This window comes from Argentina silus (genome assembly GCF_951799395.1).
Source record: "Argentina silus genome assembly, chromosome: Y".
Taxonomy (NCBI): domain Eukaryota; kingdom Metazoa; phylum Chordata; class Actinopteri; order Argentiniformes; family Argentinidae; genus Argentina; species Argentina silus.
Window position 1 is genome coordinate 50,948,235 of NC_139654.1, and position 14,425 is coordinate 50,962,659.

The 14,425-nt window shown below is 39.6% G+C and overlaps 1 long non-coding RNA gene across 1 annotated transcript; it reads left to right on the top strand.

Moving 5' to 3' along the window:
- Positions 1-10,119: 10,119 nt before the first annotated feature.
- Positions 10,120-10,710, top strand: LOC310823812. Its single transcript, XR_014554967.1, has 3 exons — positions 10,120-10,179; positions 10,354-10,443; positions 10,603-10,710. It is a non-coding gene; the product is annotated as an uncharacterized lncRNA (long non-coding RNA).
- The last annotated feature ends 3,715 nt before the right edge of the window (positions 10,711-14,425 follow it).

Consider the following 14,425-nt stretch of genomic DNA (forward strand, 5'->3'; position numbering starts at 1 on the left):
CTGAACTGTTCACCTCACCATTTAATGGCTTTCTCACCACAAACCTGGTAATGCAATAATTGCCCTTATTATAGGAGGTTACAGAGTCTTTCCAAAGGAATCCAGTTGAGAGATGCTTATGGACTATCATCAATAAACACACACACACACACACACACACACACACACACACACACACACACACACACACACACACACACACCTCTTGATAGTAAACCCATGATAATTTCCACATTTCCAACACAGAGGTGAGATTACTCTTAATGGCCATCATAGTATGAACATATTACAACTCCATTCACATTGGGGGAATTGGATGGGGAACAAGAGTGGGTTTTTATTCAAAAACAGTTACACAAGAGGATTTAGAAGACAGAATGGCACAGCAGGGCCTTGTTCAGGTTGCTCCTAAACAGTGCCTGACTGAAAATTTCTCTCAGGCTGCATTGTGACCTAATAACCACTTTCTCCCTATTAGATTAATTCTGCCGACAAAGAATGAAACCGGGGCGTAACGCGGTGTCCGAGGGGAAAATTGAACATGAGCTCACATTAATCCAATGGAGTAATTAATATAATATATATTTTTTTTTTTTAAATAAATGGTGTGGCTCTTTCAGGGTCAGATGTTGAATGTGATTTTTTCCACTTGTTCTGTTTCAGTTGGGGGTGTCAAATGGACTGGTAAGAGATCAAAGTGATATGTACTTGATAATACATTCAGAACATTGTTTTCTTGGAATACTGGAGATGTGATCATTAGGGCATATCAAACAGAATGTCAATTAACATTCATGCTCAGCAACGCCACCCTTTGGTCAATGCAGGAGCTCCGTAATGCTCTGAGTTTCCCAAACACAGGCCTACCAAATAAATGTTACTCTATTTTGAAATACAGAATAGCATGTAGAGCAATGGTGTTTCCTTTTCAATGGACGCGGTTTTCAAACATTCCCACAGTTGCACCAGTAGCATAAAAGCAGAAGTGAGGGATGGAAGACTTTGGGAATTCACTGCACACTGCAATTCCAGTAGGATAACCGTCACCGGTATATCAACCTCACTTCTAGGATTCTCAATAAAGCAGGTTGAGTTATAAAGTTTAAAATGTTCATTAAAATTAAAGTTGTCACTATCAATTCTAATAATACTAATTCAGATACTGCTTACACTGCACTACTTATACTATACTGCACTACTATACTGGTCATATACTGCACTATCTGTATATACTGTTCACACTGCACTTTTCTGCTTTTTTGCACTTCTGGTTAGACACTAACTGTTGTCTCTGTACTTGTACTCTGCACAATGACAATAAAGTTGAATCTAATCTAATCTAATCAAACTGAATCTCCAGCTGGGAAGTGACTTTAACGAAAGATGTCAAAATGAACGTTGTCTTAAACAAACAAGGAAAAGAACAGCGGCAGGCATAGCGATTATCTGAAGAGACAGATACCTGGAGTTAGTTCTCATTTACCACCAGCCTGCATTTAAAGCTCAATGAAGTTGCTTCAAATATGACAGACACATGCTGACAGAACACCAGCCCACAACTTGCTTTCCCTAGGGAATATATAGGTACACTTTTAGAATCATTACATCATACAGTGAATTTAAGCATTTTCTATAAAAATAAAATAAAAAAAATGCAGTGTTGTCAAACATAACATCATGACACAGCCAACCACCTACAACAATTGTCACACACATGGTAAGGACCCCACGTAAATCATCTCTCCAAATGCCTGATTACAAAGCTTTAAATAGGGCACACAGGAAATTACCCAGCCAATGACATTTTGTCACATGGTGGACCAATTAAGGTCCTACACTGCAAAAACAGATTTTTAAGAAAGAAAAAAAAGCCCTTTTTCAAGAAAATTAGTCCTATTTTTAGTCTAATAAGAAGAAGAATCTTGCCAAGCATTTTTCACATAAGAGAAATAGTCTTATTTTGAGAAAATATATCTAACTTTTTCTTAATAAGATTTACTAGCTATTTAACTAGTAACAAGGTATGGACATATTTTGCAAATTATCCCAGCAAAGGAACAAGATTATGTTCCTTATTTTAAGATTGAGACCACTTGTACAACTTCTCAATTTAAGAATCTTAAGAAATGACAGCAATTTATTATTTTATTTTTCATTTCATTATTAACAAGACAAACATGACAATACAGTTTGACTGATTTGGAAAAAGGTATTAAACAGTTCTGTGTTGCCCACTATCTTTTTACCAAATTAATTTCATAACATTTCAATAACTTTTTGCAGAATTTCCATGACTGTATATGAGCCACAGCTGTTTTAATAACAGAATAACAGTGTGCCTTTTACAATACATCAGATGAGGCTTTGTGTAGCCCAATCACATCCCCGAGGTAATATTTCATTGGGACATAGACCATATCCTTGTGAGTAAAGCTGTAATACGGAGTGAAATCTACAAGGTTATCGACCGATATCAGTTCAGTTGCTTGTGCCAAGTTTGGGATCTCTATTTGATATGCCATATAATCTCTATTATAACAAATGGTGTTGTACTGCATGAACTCAAAACAAAACAATGATGAATTAATCACATAGATATTTTTTAAAAGTCCAAATTCTGGCAGATCAGAATTAACATTACTCACAAATAATGACTTTTCCCGTATATATTTGTTGCCATTTAGATTAATCCATTTTACAGACACTGCATGGTTTACCTCATCATTTCCAAGGAAGGCTCTCGTTTTTTCTTTTAAGTATGACATGTTGCTTATTTCTGATATCGGTCCCAATGTACAATCATTTGAAAAAATGGGGTGTTCAGAACTACTTACATTCTGACAACATTCATACATTTGATTATGCCTTATTAAGGACTTGCAGACATTTTTAAAGTTTAATTTTGAAGCCCACTGTTTAAAAAAGCAATGCTTTGATTCAAACCTCATGCACATATGACGAACCATTGGTCCCAGTAGCTTAATCTGAGATGGAACATGAATCAAATAATGTTGCTTTGGAGTGATGTTGTTATCTGGGAAAAGGTTCTTCATATGTTTTAGGTGCTGTTCAATGAGTGTTTTCAATTTGTTGATAGTCTGTAGACCAATAACAGGAGCAAACAAAATTTGAACTATTTCTATCAGCTCAAGAATGACTGTGTGGTACTCATTCCCTTTAACTGTATCAATCAGAAATGGAAGAATTTTAAGTAGAACAATCATTTGGCCTGAGGACTGCTTTAATTTATTGTCACTGGATGCTAATGTGCTGTAGCTTATAGGGCTTGGTTTATCTCTGACATCAAGTGGAGAGTAGGGAAATGCAAGTAACGCACTATTGAGAACATCCAAGTCAAGTTGTCCTAAAAGTACTAAGTGTTTCATCACACACTTTATTTCTAATGGGGCAATCCCTTCCAGAATTACGTGCATGATGTCTTGGGGTGTTTGTTGGATCAAGTTAAAAGCCGGGAATTCTACCAGTTTACTCCTTCTGTTGATCCCAAATGTAGTTTTTAAACTGTTTCTGAGATACTCAGTATTGGCCTTCTCAATATCACTACACTGCCGCATATGTCTCTCTATGTTTCTTTCTTCAAAGTAATCCTCATCAAAATACAACTGCATGTCCTCAAATGTACATTCACACTGCCTACATTTTTTGAAAGCAAAACCAACACCCTCTTTAAAACCACAAAGCTCATGCTGAGCTAAAGTGTCCCCACATATAGAAACTAATGCTCCATATATTTCACGTTCACCATCCCCAATTTGAATTCTGACACCTTCATATAGCCTTACTAGGTCCTCATGCAGCCTTCCCAAAATCCCATCAACTCCACATTCAGAGAGTTCGCTCTTCTTTGCGATGGCGAGTAGGCGAATTGAAGCCAGTTTTGATCTATATTTTGGATTAATGTTTCCAAGTGTATAATAAAACATTACCAACTTATTCTTGGAAGCATGAGACCCAAGCGGGTTGCAAAGTTCAATGTCATCAGAGTAAACTGTTCATACTGTAACTTATTTACTCTGCTATAATGCTAATGCTTACTCATATACTGCTCACACTGCACTACTTATATTATACTGCACTACTTACTGCTCATATATTGCACTACCTGTAAATACTGTTCATTGCACTTTCTGCTATTTTGCACTTCTGGTTAGACGCTAACTGCATTTCGTTGTCTCTGTACTTGTACTCTGCACAATGACAATAAAGTTGAATCTAATCTAAAGGATTATCTGTAAGGCAGAGGGTCGGGCAGAAAATAAGGGGTGTGATTTTATGAATTCACCATCTGTAATGTCATACAAATACCCACTTCTGTATTTCTGTGGCTCATCTATCATTGCCAGGACTTTTGGATGGGACAATAACTGTTCCAGACTTTTGATCAGAGGAACATACTGAAAACATTTGGGTCTGGTAGAGAGGACTCTTTTCGCTCCTTTTTTTAGAAAGCAAGCAGTATACCCAACAGTAACTTCCTCTGACTCTACAAAATGGAAATAGTCCTTAATTACACAGTCCTGCCTGTACGTTGTTGAAACAGAGGCAAACGGATCCTCCAACTGGTCAAATACTGCCAGAGCCTCCTTTTCAAGTTAATTTCCCTGATGTTGTTGGAATACTCTTTGTAGCCGACTCCTCAGATTGGTTACCAACAAAGCTTGGTACTGTTGCATTGCTGCCACAACATCATTCACACCAGTCTGAAAAACAGGCCCAAAAGGACAAATAAAAATACAATAGTCCAATATAAAAAATGTTCATTTTGTACTGCCCTCTATAGGGACAGAGATTATACCCCCCTTTCAATGAGGATTAATAAGAAAAACATAAACTGTAATAATTGTAAAAAACTGTGGAAACAATGAACTTATCAATTGAATGACAGGGCAATAAAGCATAATGCTAAATAAAACTGTGACAGTTTATAGACAAATGTAAATATTATCTAATGATCAGATTTGACATTGCAGATGATCAACAAAGCCAAAGAGTAAATTATATTAATGTTGCATGCGGACAGACCTGCGAAAGATGGTGTCTTTCTCTTGCAGTCAACACAATAGCAGTAGCTTGTCTGGTCAGAATGTCCTGGCAGGAGTCATCCTTTAAAAAAACAACAGTCAAATCAGATGTGTGTAATAGGTTCAAGTATTTTTTGGTCATTTTATTTTTCTTGAAGAAACAGCATCCGCATACAATGAGTTCCACTTTATGCTGCAGATAGATCTTGTAACTTTAATGATTGGCGTGACAAGTAGTATTTGCGTGGAAGATCAAGAGGATAAGACTCACTGCTCCTACTATTTTTATGAATTGTCAGTGTCTCTGCTTCATCTTCAGAGTGACCATGCCACATACATAACAAAATATCTTACATACATGTTTCAAGTAACCTTGGAGTGCAGCAGGTAATGTGTTTGAAGAAATGAACCTGCTCTAATCGCAGTATTGGCTGATTGTGGGGGAGCAGGGGGCTGCTAGGGCCAACCACGGTAGATAAATAGATAAAACATCAACTACTGACCATGACCAACACACATACCAGAACAATCTAATGACAAGAAGATGGAGCATTATAAAAGATTGTTATTGTGTGCTCAAGAAAACTATTCATATGCATACCTCAGATTGGTGTGATGTAGAGGGGCCATCTGCAGGCTCACTTGGAAAATCTGGTATATTCAAAGTTGTTTGTATGGTACAGTCACAAGTCTGGGACATAGAAGGGTGCCGTGGAGAGGTGAGGGTGCTGTTGTCAAAGCCAGAGTACAATGACACTGAATTGTCAAAAGCACCAAAATGCTCTGGATGACAAAATCAGGACAGGGTTGCTCTCTGTTCTCCACCACTGCATCGTCCGTTAGTCGCTCTACATTTTCCACCATTGCATCCTCCGTTGGTTGCTCTACGTTCTCCACCGCATCCTCTGTTGGACTCTCTCTGTTCTCCACCATTGCATTAGTTGGCCTGTATTCATGGACATGAAAATATTAGAAGAGCAGGGGCCCAAACTCATCAAAGGCAGTCTTTGTGCTTCAAAATATGTTTGCTACACTGGAATAGTAAAAGGTATATATTTAAAACAAACCCATAACTGGGGTTGGATCCAATGTTACAACAACTCACATCATATTGGCCCAATAGCCTACTACGACTTTGACATCATGCATTTAAGTCACAATTTCAAAAAGAAACACATTGGCAAAACATTAGTTCTGAAAATAACCTCTCTCTCTCTCTCTCTGCCGCACTTTCATGCACCAAAGTAAAGGCTACTTTAGGTGGGTTAATAAATCAGCCTATGCTTTACAATCGTGTCTGTCAAATAGCTGCAATAATAAAGCCAAACTTCATAGATTTGTTGTGAGTTTGACCTTAGGCTAACTAAGGTCTATATTTCTATATATAGGCTATATTTCCCAGCCGCGCTGCGCTTCCCTTTGGAGACCTTTTGTCACTCCCAATGGATGCGCAATGCGCGGCGGCCCAATTGAAAACCGCTGACTTAAGAAACGCAGGTGCTTTACCTATATGCCCACACGTTGTTAGTGTTTCGATCCATCGCTGATGTGAGGTCCAGTCTTGAGGTTGCTGTCCTTCCTTCTCTCCTTAAGTTGCTGCTGCCACTGTCAAAGTGTTCAGAATGGGTTCTTCGAATATGATACCAAAGTGAGTTGTAGACGCGATATTCTTTGGTACAACCATCGATTCCACAAACAACACGGAAATCTGGACTACGACTATGAGCCGAATTTATATGACTCAATAAAGATTTGAGGGTTAGACCTACAAAAACAAAGCAGATAACACAGCGCCAAATCATGATTTTTCTAGTCTAGCTAGCTAAGCTGACACTACACTTCACTTAGACCACCGGTGCTTGGGAATGAATGGGAACAAAAGTTTTAATATCTTTATCCCCTTGGGGCGACACATTAGGTCATCAAGGGGAAGTGACCATAACTCTGGGTCTCATAAGAGCAGCAACCAGTCATTAATTAATTATCCCATACACGGGCTTAATATGTATTATATGTTAGTGAAATTATCTAAAGGAATTTCAATTTAATAAAAAAAAATCGAGGCAAACCTAAGCTATTTCGGCCGGCCGGCCGCACCCCCGACCCTACCCTGAAAAGGTATATTCCAAATGTGTTTGCGCGATTTTCTGTGGGATTAACCGTTGGATTTCAAATGCAGGTACATATTTTTGCAGCCAGAGAGTTTTTGGAATCGCGGCAATGGATCAACTGGACGAAGTTGCAATTGCTACACTAAGAGGTACGTTATTTTGTTATGTTATCTGTTTTATTAACATTAACTTTTTTCATTTTATGTGTCTAACCTGCCTTGCTAGGTTGGGTTGTGTGCTAAAACCCATTAAGTTAACTAGCATGGTAAAGCTCAAAATATCCTTATGTATGTATCTACAGTTAATATTGTGCATTTTATTATCAAACATTAAGTATTTTGATGCTATTTTTGCAAAAGTGCATGAAGTTTAACTAAGGAAATTATATAACTGTTAGCTAACTCTGGAACTTTAGTGCTAAGTTTTCAGGACAGTTAGACCTCAGAACTAGCAGGCTAGTACAACATGGTAGATGTTTTGTGTCTTTGCCAAAACGTTATTTAGCAGTAACTCTGTTATAGTGCAGCAGATAACTGAAACAATCTTTCAAATAGTGATACAAGCACTAAACTTGGTACAAATACTCCTTAGACATTATTCTTTTGAAAAAGCACGCGGGCCACTTGAAATTCAAGATGGCCACCCATTTTCCAAGATGGCCGCCATGCAGACTTGTAAATGGGGACATTTGACACATAATCTCACCACTTTGATCAATTTGGATGATCTTGGTGTCTAAAAGTAGGTTTTTGAATATGGGAAAGCTGAAAATTCTGAACACTCTAATGAGCTTCTTTCTACCATTTCTAGCAAAAGATGATAAAAATATAGATAGACCAGGACATATGCAACAAAATATTATATATGATCCTTATTTGAATGTACAACTGGAATGTTCAGTTATTTCACATTTTTGGGACATTGATAGTTAAATTGCAGCATAGAATGCATCTCACAAAAAAGTTGCAAAAAAAAGTCATGTACATTTTTGTAACTGAAGAGTGCAAAGAGACAAACACATTTTTAACAATGCTGATAACTTGAATTTTATTGGTACTGCAAGCTGTGCTGACCATGACACAAAATCCCTCTGCCCATCCGGTGACGTCATCCGCCTTGGCAAATTGAAACACGCAGATGTACCGTAACTGTAAAAAATATATATATATATTTTTACAGTAATTTGTAACTGTAGCCTACTCTGACTTTTCCACCAGGGGTCCATGCCGGTTGTACTCACTTAAGGTATATCATATATATATAAGATTTATGTACACAAGGCTGAATTAAGTCAGTGATAAGCTCAGTGTCTTGGCACTAACTGTATTTTTTTTCTATAGCTGCCAAGATTGGAGAAGACTTACTGCCTTCACTTACTCGAGATGAGATCAAGGATCTGTTTCCTGGTCCTGAAAACTTTCACAGGCGGCGGGCTATATGGCTTGTTGTGAATAAAGATAAAACGGTAAGTTCTATATTATGCACATTAAGTTAAAGTGCATCCACAGGCCTATGTGATAGCATCAATTTTCATTTTAAAATTGTATTTATTTTAGCCAAAGCTCATTCTTTGGTTAAAAAAAAGGTTTGACCAGTCAGTGTAACAATCGTGTAAGTCCATGTTTAAACTAAATTAATCACGATCTCTGTTCTTCCAGGGCAGTTATATAACAGTTTATTGTTATTGAACAGGGGTGTCGTCAGTTCTGTTGTATGGGCTTTACATTTTGGCTGGGCCATATGATTATTACAGAACAAAAAACTCATTGTGTGGGAATACATTATGACGGAAAGTTATCCTATGAAATATGTAATTGTGAATGTATTTTAGGTGGAAACTGCTGCTGAACTACCACAGCCATCAGCAACTGGGGGCAGTGGTCTTTCACAAGAAGAGCCCAACACTTCCAAGTTTGTGGTTGTGTCCAACCCAGAGTACATAGTTTACACAGACAGTGAACTTGAACAGGTGCGACGCTCCTACTTCGAGCAGAAACGGCTGGGGACTGAGAACATCGTGGATTTATCTAAGGAGCTCTTCTGCCGGCTCATTAGAAACACTATGTGTAATATGATCTCAATTGCAAGAGCCACAGAAGATGCCAGATACCCCACCAGACCAGAGGTCAATGCCATGGCAAAGCGATTGGTGGAGTATTATCCAATGCTAAAAGACTGGGTAAGTATTTTTATCTCCCTTTTGCTTGTGTTTTTATTTTTATTGTGAAAACATTGTCACGTCATCTTTTAATCTTTACTGTTTTTATGGCAGGAGCATGTTGCCAAGAAGCTCATGAAGAGGCTATCGAATGTAAGAAGCCCCAAGAAGGGCGCTCCTCCTGCAAAGAAACAACGGCGTGAAGTCGGAGAAATAACAACAAGTGACTACGACGGGGATTCGAGTGCTTCTACAGTCATTATTGAACGGTCCCCAGTCAGAGCCAGCACCCCAGTGCAACACCTGGAAAGCAGTGATGAATGTATGTATCAAACTTAATACACTTTGTTTACATGAGTTTTTGTGGGAAGTAACAGCTAGTCTCAAGTTGTCGTGATGCATTTTTGATTACTGAGATATGTGGGAGAGATTGCTATGCTCAATGTACAAACAAAAGAAAACAGGCCATGGGTAAGTGGCCTTGCAAAAGTTTTAGTTCAGGGATGTTAGTATTCTAACAATGCAATACTGTAAAAAAGAATGACTGAGTCCCGTTATCTCCTAAGTTCCTCCTACTTAATTTGGAAACCTAATGTTTCTTTACACCTCTAACCCCACCCTTTTTTTTATTATTATTCCTTTAGGTGGTTCGGGTGACGTCTTGGACAGCCAGAAAAGCCAGGCAAGGCACTACAAGACACTGCAAGAGATGTGCCGGTCCAAGAAGCCAAACAAAGCTTCAGTAACCCATTTGCTGAACTTGGAGTTTGAGTCGAGAAGACGCTTTATAACCTCTGACACTATAAAGGAGCAAGACCGACCCAGCAAGATTCTGGAGGCATATTCTTGTTTCAAAGACTTGGATCATGTAAGTTAATCCCCTCGTAACCAGTCCTGACCTTTTTGTAGCTTTCAGTACACGATTTGGGGCCATTAGGGGCCTTTAACCATTAGGTCTTAATTGAAGAGACATCAGTCATCAACGTGTTGGACCAGGACTGGCAATGGAAATGATTTACACCTGTTTTTGAATGTCTTTCAGGTCCTAGATGAATTGCAAAGGATAATACAGCCAAACAATGCCCACTATGTCTCGGAGATGAGGAATAGATGGGACGACTTCTATTCAAAGGTCCAATTTTATGGGGTGATGAAAAAAGCGATGAAACCCCCTAAAACGTTGGATGGAGGTGAGGTCGCTGTATACCTTGATTTGTCCAAGTTTATATTTTGAGATCTCATGATGAGTGGTTACTCATACTGCCTTGTGTTGTGCTTTCTTTCAAAATAGTGGATGCCACTGCTGTGTTCAGAGCCCTGCCACTGCTCTTCCCATCCAGCACTATGCCACCTAAGAAGCTGGGTGCATGCAGCGAGGCTGTTTTCCATGTCCTTACGGTGAGACTTAAAGTATTTAATTTTTCAGTTGTTGTTCTATTTTGTGGTAAGCCTCTGTCATTTATACAAAAAAGGTAGTGTTGTCAGTCACCTAATTGTTGTGTTTTTTTGGAAGTATCCCAGTCCAGGACAACGTTTTTGTTACTTGTGATTTCCTAAACTTCCACTCTTGTCATCTAGGCCTGTCCTGTCCAGTTGTGCTCGTCTATGAGGATAACTGCATGATCGCCATTGGAAACACACCAGTGACCACTTTTGACAGGAAGAAGTTACATGAAGGCCTGCTCTACCTCTTGGGATATTACTATTGCCTGCACCTCACTTATCCAAAGTGCATTTCCACCCTGCTCTCAGTATTGCAAACTGAGGTTCTCCAGGACTCCCTCCATGACCGAGATTTAACTGCTTCCTACAAAAAAGCCATTGCCGAGTGGAAGTCCTTCATTGAGTGATTGACAAAATAACAAAAAAAATCAGTGTGGAATGGAAGTGTTTTTTTGTTGTTGTTGATTTATTTATGCAACTGTTCTGCTGCTTGAATAGCTGCATATTTTCAAATTATTTGGTCTGTGAAGTCTTGTTCTTGTAAAAAAATCTCTTAATAAAGAAAGAAATGCTAAAAACAAGATGCTTCTGGTGCCTTGATTTGAGACAAATGAACTTATTTTTATCGTGCTGTTTTAAGATATTGTGTCTTGTTTTAAACTTTTTTGGCTAGTTATTAATATAACTTCAAGGTATTAATTCTTAAAGTCAGCTCAATTAAGAGAATAAAATGCTTATTTTAAGAGTCTTTTTGCTAGTTATTAATCTTATTTCAAGATATAAATTCTAATAGTCAGCTCATTTAGAGACTAAATTTCTCATTTTAAGTTACTCTGTCTTAAATAAATATGATTGCATTGCTTGTAGTAAGCTCAGTTTGCTCAAATTCTAGCCTTTTTGTCTAGTTTTAAGGCGCATTATGATTTTCCAGTGGCTAGACTTTTTTGCTAGTTTTAAGAATTCTAACCTAGTATATTTTGCTTACCCCATTGGCCCCATTTTTTTGCTCAATACAAGATAATTTGGCTAGATTTAGGAATATTAGGCTTATTTCTAGGAGGGCCTTTTTTGCAGTGTTGCACTCATATAAGATTAGATCGGTCGTTAACCATAGAGACTACCCACTTCGGTGTACAGTTTTTAGGTTTGGGGTGATTTTTCAGTTCAGCTGAGGTGGGTAGAGGAAGATATGGGAGGAACTATGGGATGTAGACCGTTAACAGCGGAGTGAATCTAATCGACACCAACCTACATAGGACCAGTCAGCATCTGACAGGGTCCACAACTGTTATCAGATGGTTGGTCGGGGGTTCTGTAGAGAGCCTATATTCCCGGGAGACAGTTATGAAGATGATGCAGTGGATCTGTACCAGATTAGTATCATTGATAATAGAAAATCCTCTCTTATCAAGTGTAATCAAGTGCAGAATTGCAATTAGCATGTTCTGTAAAAATGTACAAATTCACAATATTGATCATCAAAAAAAATATTAGTTTATTTTTGGTCATTTTTTCTGTGCTGGGGGTAAGGGCTCATTTTACTCTTCTTTGGGAAGGCCAGTGGAGCAGGTCAGGATCCTCCCTAGACGCCTGAAGAATGCTCGAACTTGTCCCTTCTTCTTCTTCTTCTTCTTTAGGAGAATTCCATCTCCAGGATCTGAAAAAATAGAATAAAACATATTTAGTTTATTGATCTTAGTTCATCCATCCATCAAGTAACTGTTTTGTAACAGAGATGTAACATGTCAAAAGTGTGTCTTTTGAATTAAGACTAATTCATTAATTCATTAATTAATTTAATCAGCACCAAGTACTTACCACTGCTGCTCTCAGCTGCCTCTCTGCTGCATTCTGCAGCTTCTCCGCAGCATTTCTGTGACTCTCTGCAACATTCAGATGCCTTTCCATCCATCCAAGTAACTGTTTTGACACAGAGATGCAACATGTCAAAAGTGTGTCTTGAATTAAGACTCAATTCTTAATTTAATCAGCACACAAGTACGTACCACTGCTGCTCTCAGCTGCCTCTCTGCTGCATTTTGCAGGTTCTCCGCAGCATGTCTGTGACTCTCTCCTGCATTCCGCAGGTTCTCCGCGGCATTCCTGTGCCTGTCTCTCTCCCTCTCCATCCATCAAAGTAGCTATTTTGACACAGAGATCAAATATGTTGAAAGTGTGTCTGTTGAATAAGCCTATTTTCTCATCATGATATATTAGACACTACAAAATGTACTGTCCCCAAGTACTCACCACCAGTGCATTCATCTGCCACGATGCAGCATTCTGCTCCCTCACCACAGCATTCAGCTGCCTCAGTGCTGCTCACAAGTGTGATCGGCTCAGCAGGCTGTAAACAAAGATAATAAAACAGTATAAGAGTTGGCAAAACTATTGAATTTCACCTTCATAATGTAAATCGACGTGATCCCTTTTCCTTACAAGAACTGTCAGAATATTAATTCCAACAATCACTTAGCCATCAGCCAATTAGCTGTTCCACCAGTGAGTTCAAGTTTAAGTGATAACCACATAGCAGTCAATACAGTCTGAAAGCATATAACAAAATATATTGGACTAGAATTAAACAAAATCAAGCAGAGCATTTCAGATGGCTTTTATATCTTACCACAGTGGCCAGGAGTGGTCCAGTAGTATTGTTAAGGCCCACACATGTCTTAGTTAGCTGAAGCCCCACCAGACACTTGAGGTAGGTCTCCACACCTCCATGAGCTATTGCTACCCGGAGGCCAGAGCCTGTAATCTGCTCCATCTCAGTCAGGATGTTCTGGACGAGCATGCAGACTTGAGAATGGTCGATAAGTCCATGACTGACCTCCTCTACTGCCTCAATCCAGGGGAAGGAGCAGAGAATGTTGGTTACCTCGACCCTTGGACCTCAGCGGACAATGGTCTCCTTGACAATCTGTACTACCACCCTGTACAGACCCTCAAGGTGGTCAGGGACGAGGTGGGAGGAGGCCATCTTCTTTTTAAATGCCATCTCACTGATTGCGTCCCGGACCACCGCCCTGGCATCGAAGGGGGCGCCATCAAAGCCGAGGAGGCTGAAGTTGTTTGATGCCTCCTCAAACTTCATAAATATGGCCCGCACCATGTCCCGTGACACATCCTTACTTAATGCAGTGAGACGTGCCACGGGGACATCACCAAATTGCCTCAAGTACTTTGACGCAGCTTGGGCTACCAGGCCATAGATGTCCTCGACGGCAGCACGTTTTCTGGCCTCCGCCTTGGCCCTATCTGACTGCCTGTTTGGCATTGGCCCTGGTCCGTCCTCTAGTAGGTGCTTCAGTGATATCCTCACCACCTCTGGGATGAGGTCATCTCTGGCAGAGCCGAGGAACGCCTGCAGAGGGATGGACAACTCCTCCCTCTTCGCAGAGTGAACAGGGCCTCTCCTCCCGCGCCTGTTGCCCCTCTTGGGCCCAGCTGTGATGGAGGCTGGGAATCCAGAGAAGACGGGGAGGAGGATTTTGTGAGCAGTTGTCTCTGCTGCCGGGCGGAACTTTTCTAAAAAAAGCTGCAGTCCCTCAGTGGTTATCTTCATAGGAGAGGGAGAGAGAGAGAGAGGGGGGAGGGAGTGAGAGAGAGTTAAATCAACTCAACCAAGGCCTTTCTGGTGTTCATATAGAACACAACAGGATGTTGTC